Genomic DNA, 12,121 nt, shown 5'->3' with positions numbered 1-12,121 from the left:
AATTTGCATACTAGGCTTTTATTATAAAGTATTATTATTATTATTATTATTATTATTATTTATTTCACCACACAGACACCGTGGGTATTTTTAGTGGCTGGGGCAGGGATTTCTTAGAATAAACCAAAAATGGTTTCAAATTATGACTTGGCTTTGTACATGGCTTGACCAAAGGAAGAGAATGCACTACTCAACCACTTTTAAGTATTTCTATTCTTTGTGGCAGAGATTACTCATCTAAATTGGTAAGATGCTATTCTAGCATCTATCTCACAGTGCATTCTAATTTAGCTTGCATCTCTCTCATAGATCTTGGTTGAGGAAAGAGAGATAAAGAGAGATAGAGAGAGAGAGAGAGAGAGGTTTATTGTTCCACTTATTTATTCATTCACTAGTTGTTTCTTATATGTGCTCTGACTGAGGATCGAAGCCACAACCTTGGCATATCAGAATGATGCTCTAACCAACTGAGCTACGGGGCCAGGACCCTGTCTCACAGATCTTGATTACCTCTAGACACTGACAAGAGTGAATATTTTCTCTGAAGCTGGAGGAAGAAAACCTGTAAGAAGGAAAAGTGGGAAGGAGAAATTGTGCGGGAGAGATGTGTGACAAGGGCCTTTATTTTAGTAGCAAAGGAGTTGATGAGAGATGGTGAGGTACAGTCTTGACCTCAGTAAAGTAGGCAGTCAGACTGGCCATGGTGAATGCAAAGGAGGTAGGCATGATTAGGGGCTGAAAACTATCGGAAAAGGCCTTTAAGTAATGTCATGGAGGACTCAATGTGAACAAAAGGATTGCCAAGAGGCAGTTAGACACATGATAGTTAGGTGCTCAGTACTTGTTTGTTGGCAAAATAGCATCTACATAATTCCCATTTACTTTTGCAGGATATAGAAAAAAGAATAGGTAGTGAACACTTTTTTGGTTAATTAGTTTAATTTTTGCTTAATTAGCACCCTGTTTTCTGAATTTACAATGTGGTCATGTTAGTGCAATGAGCCCTTTTTCTCCTGGCACCGTCTGATTGGTTGGTCAAGGTAACTATGTGACTCAACTCAGCCAAGTTTTCAGGCTGTAGGTGCTCAGTCTCGGCTCTGAGGCAAGCCAGGCCACGAAAACTTCTCTTCCAGGAACTCTGGAACCAGAACTGAGAAAGAGAAGCTACACGGTGTCTCTTATTGTGTCTGGACTGCAAGATGTAATAGCCCAGGAGGCAGTGGAGGAGCAGAGGAAACCGCCTGTGGAGGGAGAAGGGTGAAAGCCGATATCAGTTGGAGAAGAGGGTCCCAGAAATTCTGGAACACTAATTCTAGTTGTCCCTGAGGCCTCGTTCCTATGCCTGGATTCTGAGAAACGTCCCAATATCCTTATGGTACATTCCGCATTTCAGTTGAACAGATTCAAGTTGACTTTCTGTCATTTACAACCAAGAGTCCCAAATAATTCAGAATGACAACGTGAATGAATGAGTAAATGACACCATCTCCACCCTCAGAGGTCTGGATCCCAGTGTCTGGAGGTGTTCCAACTAGTTTCAGGGGTGAACGAGACTCTTAAACTGGTCTACCCAGAACATGTAAAAGCAAACTCCTTTCATCTTAAGAGGGAAAGAATCCTCACCCACCAACTGAGGCAACTGGAGAAACTGGTCTATCGACTCATTCCATCTTAAGGAACTTTCTGGTAGCCCCTATGAAGTAAAAGAAAGAAAATGTGCCTTTGGAGACAGGAGATACCACAAGAAAATAAAAGAGCCTGAACCACTTCATCGGTATGATCTGCATTCCTTTTTACTTATTTATTTTTTTGAAGTGGGTGGTGAGGAGGGTAGAACTGTCTTAGGTTGGAAATGCCTTACTATGTAGACACAATCCCAAGTGGCAGTTCTTCAGCCATAGCTAAACTAGCCTATTTGTGCCTAATCACAATTCACGTACTCAAGAATCTATCTGGCCGAAACCGGTTTGGCTCAGTGGATAGAGCGTCGGCCTGCGGACTGAAAGGTCCCAGGTTCGATTCCGGTCGAGGGCATGTACCTGGGTTGCGGGCACATCCCCAGTAGGAGATGTGCAGGAGGCAGCTGATCGATGTATCTCTCTCATCGATGTTTCTAACTCTCTATCTCTCTCCCTTCCTCTCTGTGAAAAATCAATAAAATATATTAAAAAAAAAAAGAATCTATCTGAAATATGTAAGGATTTGAGATATTGTATAGAAATGAGCGTCAGCAACAACACCTGATAATGATGTTACCATTTAGAATCTTTAAAATCTTCAGGAGATGCCCTGGCCGGCGTGCACAGTGGTTAGAGCATTGGCTCCCGCACCAAAGGGTCTCGGGGTTGAATCCCAGTCAAGGGCACTTATCTGGGTTGCAGGTTCAATCCACACCCTGGTTGGGGTATGTACAAGAGGCAACCAATCAATGTGTCGCTCTCATATCAGTGTTTCTCTCTCTCTTCCACTCCCCCTCTCCCTTCCAATCTCTCTAAGAATCAATGGAAAAAATATCCTCGGGTAAGGATTAACCAAAAAATAAAATCTTCAGGAGGAAGCTCACTCCAGCTTGCTCTCCTCTAAGGAGGGTTGTGTGCTCAGATTGAGGGCATTTTTTAAATGCTTTGGATCAAAGGGATTTTAACCAGAGTTTTCAAAGGTTAAATGCAGTTTCTTGGGTAGCTTACTCGGAAACTAACAGTTCTTCCCAAAATGCCCAGCTTTTGTTGTGATTGGAGTTCTTCCAGAAAGGGATATATGTTTTGAGTTATGTTGATAATAAAAGAGATCAACGAAACAACATAAATCCTTTATTTTAAAAAATAATTGTTTAATAAGTAAATAGTTAAATCTTCACTATTCAAGCTGCCTTTCTTTGACAGGAAAGTGACCATTTAAGAACAGATTTGATTTTAGTCTCCATTTAAAAACCCTTTTATCTGGTTGTCTTTCTGGCAGTTCTCCTAAGTGTGGGGCGGGAGTGGCTGGTTTATTTCTTCCCCTTCATTCCCATCTGCACCTCTCTTCTCACTGCCTCCTCTCATTGCCAAAAAAAGCAAACGTGTGAATCTTCTCACCTGTAAACTTCCAGTTGCAGGTGGAAGTACCTAAGTTAAATTGATTTTACCTTTTGCCTACCTCTTTAGGAACACAGAGAAGAACTATGCTCTCCTAATTTTAAGCATACAATACATGCTTGATACAGAAAACGTTTTAAAAGCAGGAACGTATAAAAAAGATGGGCAATAACCACCCAATTTCCATTACCCAAAGATGAATACTGTTTTGGAGTATTTCTACACAGGCCTTTTCTTTCTTTCTTTCTTTCTTTCTTTCTTTCTTTCTTTCTTTCTTTCTTTCTTTCTTTCTTTCTTTTTCTTTCTTTCTTTCTTACCTTTATGCTTATTGGGTGTCTTAGTTTATATATTTTTCATCATGGTTGTGATTGCTTTTCTTCCAAGTACAATAAATACACAAGCATCTCTCCGTTTTAATGCAAATCTCATAAACATGTTTTATATGTAAAGGGTGTCCCAAAATTCACGCAAGAAGTAATTTTGATAGAAATCATAGGTTTATAATTAAAAATTGTAATTTTTTATTGATTCATAAGGTATACAGTATAGGGTTATGTATGGAATAGCATATCGGGTAAATGGCCTCCACGGCTTTGCTGGCACATATACACTCTTTTGTTGAAATTTTACATGACCGTTTTGCATAAATGTAGCTGAATTTCGATGTCAACAAAAAATGTACAATTTTTAATTATAAACCTGTGTTTTCTATCAAAATTACTTCTTGCGTGAATTTTGGGACACCCTTTATAATACTTCATCTAAGGGGTGGGATCATGATATACTTAACCGTTCCTTATTTCTAGATATTTAAAAAGCCTTACCTGTATCATCTCAGCAATGTTATGCACGAGTTCGCCAAAGCACGAATGGCCAGGCAGGACTGTCAGCCACAAGATCTTCGATGGTCGCTCTGCTCACCCATCAGAAGCTAAGGGGGACGTCTATAATGATGAACTGCCACTGTCCAGAGCATGAGGAGTGAGATGCCGGAAGGGGCAGTGAAGGAGGGCCAGAGGACACGTTCTAAAAAGACAAGTATAACTTCCAATAATAAGGCAAAGCCCCACAAAACACTTGCTCAGGAAAGTCACTTCCTATGTACCAGCAGTGCATACAGACATCTCAACAAACAATCCTGGCCCAAAGATGTAAGTGCACAGATAATCTAGAAATGAACCAGTTCAGTCAGCACTGGGGAGGTGGGGGTTAAGTGCCTGGGAGGGCTCCACAGAGCTGGAGCTGCTGACCTGTGTCTTGACAGATGAGGAGGACTTCACTGGATAGACCAAGGAGAAAACAAAGGTAGGCAGAGGGAATAGCATGTGCAGGGTCTACAACAGCAAGGTGTGTTCAAGGACACTCAACCCGGGCACTGAAATGAGAGAGAATGGGGTGAGCTGGGAAGAATGGCTGGGGTAGGACCTGAATGCCGTGTGTTGTACGACAGAGAATTTTTCTGGTCCTGGTCCCTGGTTCTTCAGAGGGAAACACCAAATCTTTGGAATTTCCCGAGTGATTCTTTATTACTTATGGTGGGTCCCTGACCACACCTGAGTTTATGCTAACAATACGACTCAGGATGTGGACTCCCCACGGACCATGTGATTAGAAGGTTGGGGTTTTGAGCCAGCTGACCGCTAGGCAGTGGACGGGGGCTGGAGATGGAGTTCAATCATGCCACATAATGAAACTCCCATAAAACTCGAGACACCAAGGCCCCAGTGAGCTTCCTGCTTGGTGAGTGCATGAGTGTGCGGGAGGGCGGTGCGTCCTGATTCTACGGGGAAAGTGCACAGAAGCCCAACATCCAGGACACGCCCCGACCTCGCCCTATGTGTCTCTTCATGTGGCTGGTCCTGATGTGTAACCCTTTCTCATTAAACTATCACTGTGAGTATACCACTTTCCTGAGAGTTCTGTTTATCAAATGTTCTAGCAAAGGATCATGCCTTAGGTAACTGACCAAATTTGTAGCCAGTTGGTCAGAAGTGTGGGTAGCCTGGGGATCTCTGAACTTGTGCCTGGCATCTGAACTGAGAGCAGTCTTATGGGGGACCGTGCCCTTAACCTATGAGTCTGTGCCAACTCCAGGTGATCTGCAGAGGAGTCACATAGCAATTATTGCACCATTCTAAGGTGTTGGGATCTTACTTTGAAGGAATTTAAATACGGGAATATCAACTATTAGAAAAATCACTCTATGGAAGTATAAAGAATGGGTTGGACAGGAAGGAATATGAAGGGGGGGGTGTCACAGACTGCCGAAGATCAGGCAGAAACAATAAACTGGCCGACAGACAGCATCAGGAGTGAAGACGAATTGCCATCATCTCGGAAAGAAGTGTGCGAAGGGGCAGATCAAAGAGCAGCCTCCCCATGGGTTGGTTCTGCCAGGGTGTGTCCAGCCTGTGGTGGAAGGAAGGCAGCAGTTTATTGGAAACATCGCCTTCAATGATCCAAAAGCTAAAAGATTTATATCTTCTATAAAAAGAACTAACAAGATACATTTTCCTTTTGAGTCTGTGGGAAGAGTTTAAAGATGTTGAATAATACAGCATATTATTGTGTGCTCACCCCTGTCCCCAATTTAGCACATATTAACATTTTCTTCTTTTTCCTTAATTTATTCTATTTGTGCTTATTTGTTTCTTATTATAAATCAATGGTTCTCACTGGGGGTTGGGGGAGTGGCAATTTTCCTCTCCAGGGACATTTGGCAATGTCTGGAAATATCTTCAGTTGTCATAACTGGGGAGTGGCACCGAAGCTAGTGGACAGAGGCCAGGGATGCTCTACAATGTACAGGACAGCCCAAGAAAGAATCATCTGGCCCCAAATGTCAAGAGTGCCGAACCTGAAAAACCCTGATTTAAAAGAAATAAATTATAGAAAAAATGGAAATCCCTGTGTACCACTGAGAAAGGGAGAGGAGATTCAACTCTCCTCCCTTTACTCTCCTTTATTCACTGTGATAGAAAATAAGATCAGGAAAAGCCATTTTCAGAAATAAGATTAGATAGAGGCTAGGCTTGTTTCAGCCCCGACCAAAATATAATGTAACACACACTCCCTCCTTCATTCAGTCCCTTTAGACACGGCCACTGGGAGTCCATCCTGCAAGATCTTCTACAGAATATAGTATGAGTTTAACATCTGTTGGAATAGAGTCACCAAAGGTAGGCTTATTAAACAAAGATGACCTAGTTCAAATCATAGTTTTATAAACAACTTATAAGAATTTTAGGTTAATTAACCCAAGAATTTGAGATACTGACATGATGCTTCAATGCAAGAAAAAAAATTAATCAACTGAAATAAGTGAAAGTTACTGAAACAGATGGGAAAAAAAGCTTATTTTTTTTATTTAAAAAAAGAACACTAATATTTTTCAACTACATGCTAAGTACTATCCTCTACCTGGTGATAAAATATCATCTCAGGTGAGGGAAACATCATTTAAGATGCCTTCAAGGATCTCATAATCCAGAATGAGAAGCGCACACATTAGCAGATAATGTTCATGAGATGATGTGGTGGGACCATGGAAGAGAAATTTTTTCAATATAATTGCAGCAGCAATGAAATAAAAGACTCAACTGGTAATAGCAACACTCTTTTCATCACACCCGAACTATGGTTTATAACCATGCAATAAGAGCTGAGAATGCCATTTAAATAGTCAAGTAAACTTGCCCTACCAGATTTAAAATATATTGCTGTAATAGTCCACAGTAATTTGAATGGCATGGAATTAGTTTAAAACAAGGTAGACATAATAGCACAGAATACGGAGTACAGAAACAGAATGTACTCCATCATACGTATGGCATTTCAAATCAGTGAAGAGATAATGATCTCAAAATAAATTTTAATTCAGAGGAAAAAATGTTATTATAGCCCCAGCTCTCCTTAATACCAAATAAATTCTAGTTGGGTCAAAGATTAAATATTTTAAAAACATATGCAAAAACAAAAAATATATAGGTATTTTTTACATCTTGAGGCAAATAAGATCTTTCTAAACATGACACCAAAGCTAGGAATTCTGAAAAGAAAATGTTGATAGATTTTACTAAATTAAGATTTTTTTTAAACTTCCAAACTATGAAAAAAACCTGTCAAAAACAAATATAAAAAGTGAAGCAACAAAAAAATGTTTAAAAACTATGTCATCTGAATTAATACCTGAAAACATATAAACATCTCTTATAAATAAGAAAAATATGACTCTCCCCAATAAAAATGGGAACATGAAATGAAAATGCAATTCACAAACCAAGATATGCAAATAATGTGGAAAAATATTGTTCTTTTTAATAGTCAAGGAAATGCAAATTTCATCACAATAAATGATAGTGAAAATTTAAAAGACTGAAAATTCCAGTATGTGCAGAAGACATAAATACACTGAGAGTGGGAAAATAACTGGGTAGAAACCTACTGGATGGGAATTTGGTAATATGTGTAAGAAAGTCAAAGGAGAAAATAATAAAGGCAGGTAGAGGGGGGAAGGAGACGATACAGGGAATACTTTTGAACTAACGTGTCCTTTTCTAGGAATTTACCTCAAATATGCCTCTGTTGTGTTTATAATGGTGTGTGAGTCTGCTATGGATGCCATAACTAAAAAACACAAATTATGATTTAAACAACAGACACTTATTTCTTGGAGGCTAGAAGTCCAAGATCAAGGTGTTGGCAGGGCTAGTTTCTGGTGAGACCTCTTCCTGGCTTGCAGTCAACCAGGTCTTTTCCCTGTGTCCTCACATAGCCTTTGCTCTGGTGTCTCTCCTCTTCATATAAAGATGCCAATCATATTGGATTAAGGCCTCACCCTTATGACCTCATTGAACCTTACAGTCACACTGAGGTCTTCAACATATGAATTCTGGAGGAACATAATTCAGTCCATAACAAACAGTGAAAATTAAAAACAACCTAAAGTTCTATACAGTAAAATGTTATGCAGCCTTAAACTGGAATTGGTTTAAGTGATGAAATCACCCTGGCCAGTGTGGCGTTAGTTGGTTGGGCATTGTCCCATGCATCAAAAGGTGGCTGGTTCGATTCCTGGTCAGGGCACATACCCAGGTTGCTGGCTTACTGCCCAGTAGTGGGTGTGGAGGCATCAATACCTATCAATGTTTCTCTCTCCCTCTGCTTTCCTCTCTTTAAAATCAATAAAAAACGCATTTTTTTAAAAAGTGATGAAACCGATTTATACTTATTAATATGGAAGCTGCTATGATATGACATGTTTCTTAAAGGTTTTAAAACAATAGACTTAGTATGAACACACTTGTGGGGAAAAAAATATTATATGTATATTTGAAAAATAAAGTTTATGCATCCCAAAGTAAACAAGGTAACATCTAGGCAATGGAGTTGTGGAAAATATATGCATTTAAATTTATATTATAGTGCATAATATATAATGAATATTCTTACCTTTATAATAAAGGAGAAAGAAGTTATTTACAAAAGGACAGTTTAGTCCCAAATTTATTTCTTCCAGGATTATTTAAATAAAGTTCAATTTCTGATTACTAATTTTGCATAAATAATTGCAAACTATGAGCCAAAGTGGCTCTACAAGGTGCACCAGCAAAGAGGCCACCGTCATGAGGCAGATTATAAGCTTGAGTGCAAGTGATTCATTTGGGGGGAAATTATGAACTTAAATATTAACTAATAGAATTGATGGGTGTGCTTAGTGGACACTTGGCAATCATTTTATTAATTTGATCATGTTAGCCTGTCAAACTAGATAATTTAAGCCAAAAGGCCCTATTAGACAAATACAGAATAATATACTAACAAATTTCAGACACAATTCATTCTCTTTTTAGCAGCTCAGAATCCAGTGCTCAACTTCAACATCAACCACACGGAATTCTGGGGGTAAATCCACTTTACAACTAGGAAAAAACCAACACAATAGTCTATGTTTGTTTAGCTCCTGATTGGTTTACCAACTAATCCAGTCCTCAGAGTGACAACTTTTTCCTTTTAGTGAAAAATCATCTCAGTTTGCTCCTTATTTTGAGTTAGATTTTGTATTTAAAAAATAAAAATTCAGCCCTGGCAGGTAGCTCAGCTGATTAGAGCGTTGTCCCCATACACCAAGGTTGCGGGTTTGATCCCTGGTCAGGGCACATACAAGAAGCAACCAATGAATGCATAAATAAAAGTGTGTCTCTCTCTCTCTCTCGCTCTCTCTCTCTCTCTCTCTCTCTCATCAATAAATAAAAAAAATTATTTAAAAATTTAAAAATAGTTTAAACCTAAATTCAAGTCAGGTCCTTCAAATTTGAAGAGCTCAGCAATGAAATGTCTGGTGACAGTGGTGACAGTCATTCAGACTAAGCAACACTCCCAGTTTGGTTTGCCATTCTGCATCATTAGTGATGCCTGTGTTGTAGGCAGAATTCCGTAACACAGCTTGATTTGCCTAAACTCGAGAAACACCTCTTTCCATGTTAGATGGGAAGGTGGCATCAAGGGTGGAATTCATTTCCTGATTTGTCACTATCTTCAGAAGTTTGGCTCACTGATTCATCAGAACAAGTGAAGGCATGATGTCTTCCAACCTCTCTTGAGCTGATCAGGCAGCTGATGGCAACCTTGCAGGGTCCTTCAGCATATGGGTTGCATAATCTATGGGGGATTCTGCAGAATATGTTGATAATGACTTCCTCTGACATTCCAGTTAATTATCACTATTGATTCTTTAATACTTAAAAAATACATGATGCTTAATTTGTTCATGAATCAGTGGTTTAATAAATGCCAGTGTATATATTAAATTATGTTAATGTTTAATATCTTTTATGAGCAGTCAAGAGTACATTAAAAATTAAAATAAAATTAATTCCCACTTTCCCATTCTTACACTGTAGGTAATGTTATTTTACACTGTACAAATTGATGTTCGGTATTTGTAATTAATGAACTTTGTGATTTGTTTACTGCCTGGGGTGTTATTCATTACTTTTTCAATTACTGTAAAACTTTATACATCACAACATGAGACCCTAAGCAATCAGATAAGCAGTGCTAGGGAGTTTTTCCTTTTAAATGGGATCATGTAATAAAGGCAGAAGACTAAATTAACATCTCTAATATGCCAGCCAGAGACACTGGGTTTCTCATCGGTGGGCTTGCGAAGAACCTTCCAGAAGTGAACCTTTCAGAACCAGGATGCTCAGGAGAACCTGGTCTCCTGCCCTTGAGCAACTGAAAAGTCACAGTTTTGTCACCCACAGCACTCAAAAGCAAGATTCCCTCGGACCCAGTGTAATGGCTAGAGGCAGCTGAGATTTTGAAAGTACTGCCATGTCATATCAGCCTACAAACTTTTAGAACTGCCAGGCCCTAAATGTGTCCATGTGTTTGATTTCTTTTCATATTTCTTTTAGTAAGCATGGACAAGATTCCCAGCACTGCCCTGGGCTCTAAGGGCTGAGGGAACATACAGAGATGACACCCCGCCCCCGCCAGGGTTTTTTTGTTTGTTTGTTTGTTTGATCTCTTGGAAACCCTGTGTCATTCCCAGGAGGGGCACCCCATGTAGAACATCACCCCTGCTGGAAAACTCACAGGGAGGAAAGGAAGTGTTAGAAGGGGCCTCACTGAGCTGCTCCCACAATCACAGGAGAGGGAGAAGAGCAGTGGAGAGTGAGGAGAAGCCTTTGGCAAGGTGACAGAAGCAGCACATGGACTCAGTGGGAGTCCAGGTTGCACACCAGCGAGCCAGCTGGAGGAGGTAAATACACAACCAGGAGGGCCCAGGCTTCCTCCAGCAGCTCAGCCCACTCTGCCTGCTGACCCTCAATGTGCCAATAGGAGGGGGAGCTTATCACTTGGTACCGAGGGATCACTATTCAATGGCAACAATGAAGGCAGGAAGCAAAGACCTCTCACCTCCATAAAAAATAGACCTAATGACAAGTTGCTGCATTACTAATGTCCCAGAGGCTGGGGAGCCTGTTGGCTACTGGGGCTGGGACCAGGCCACACAAAACACCAGAAGAAAGCTGGTGGGAGCTGTGTAACTAATGAGCGCGTATTGGTCCTTAGCAGTTATACAAAATGCCCATCGCACAAGGAAACATCAAACTCTATTGTAGGCATTTTATTTCTGTATCAAACATATAACAGAATCTCCGTTTTCTAGAATTTTCCTAATTAGTCTGTTCTGGCATATCTTAGCCATTCTGTGCTCACCCCTTTGGTCATCCTGGATTGGAACAGGTCCGCCCAGTGCCATGGCCTCCTCAGTCACAGGGATGGTCCCAGTTCACTCGTCTGTCGTACAAGCATCTCTCTGGGCTGAGCCCTCACTTCACATCCCCCAACCTGCTCCTTGCTTATAGCCTTTCTGAGACCCTTGGACCTCCGATGGCTTCTCTGGGCCTTAACCCTTCTTCCTGTTTCCTCCTTAATTTAAACCCATTCCGTTTATGAGGCCTGTACAGACCCCTCTAGGAGACCTTACCCAGGACGGGTCTCCACAAGCCAGCCCAGTCCCTCCAGCTGAGCTGACCAAGGCAGTCGTGGATAATTTGCTTTTTGGAGCCAAGGGAAAAAAAAAATCTTCTTTTGCTTCAATACTTCCAAAGACCCCCTGGTTCTTCCTGGATGGTGAGGGAAGGTGTGGACCTCAGGGTCTTCATTCCAAACATCCGTGAAGGCTCCAGAGTTGTGGTTCACCCCAAAATATGGCTCCTCAGATAACAGGACCAGACACTGGACTCCTTGGCTTGAGTCACCTCTCTCGTCATTTGATGTTTTCTGATAAGGGACAATACTATAAAATTAAACAAGCAATAGTGTTCCAGTAGTTGCAAGTTCTGGGGAGTGGAGTTCTTTTAGGCCGGTTATATGTATCTATAAAAGGTCCCCAAAGCTATATAGCCCCTGGGAAGTAAAGGTGACTTAGGGCCTCTGAAACTGCCACAATTATTTTGTTAAATAAATCATGGTCGCCGAAACCGGTTTGGCTCAGTGGATAGAGCGTCGGCCTGCGGACTGAAAGGTCC

At 40.6% G+C, this 12,121-nt stretch overlaps 1 long non-coding RNA gene across 1 annotated transcript; it reads right to left on the bottom strand.

The window, feature by feature from the left end:
* Positions 1 to 950: 950 nt before the first annotated feature.
* LOC107184894 lies at positions 951 to 5,671 on the bottom strand. The gene is made up of 3 exons (XR_001515796.1): positions 4,328 to 5,671; positions 3,902 to 4,103; positions 951 to 1,241 (listed from the first exon to the last, which is right to left on the bottom strand). It is a non-coding gene; the product is annotated as an uncharacterized LOC107184894 (long non-coding RNA).
* Positions 5,672 to 12,121: the final 6,450 nt, after the last annotated feature.

The sequence above is a fragment of the Myotis davidii genome, unplaced genomic scaffold (assembly GCF_000327345.1).
Source record: "Myotis davidii unplaced genomic scaffold, ASM32734v1 scaffold732, whole genome shotgun sequence".
In the NCBI taxonomy this organism is placed as follows: Eukaryota; Metazoa; Chordata; class Mammalia; order Chiroptera; family Vespertilionidae; genus Myotis; species Myotis davidii.
Note: the sequence above shows the minus strand (reverse complement) of the source record. Positions and strands in the feature narration are given on the sequence as shown.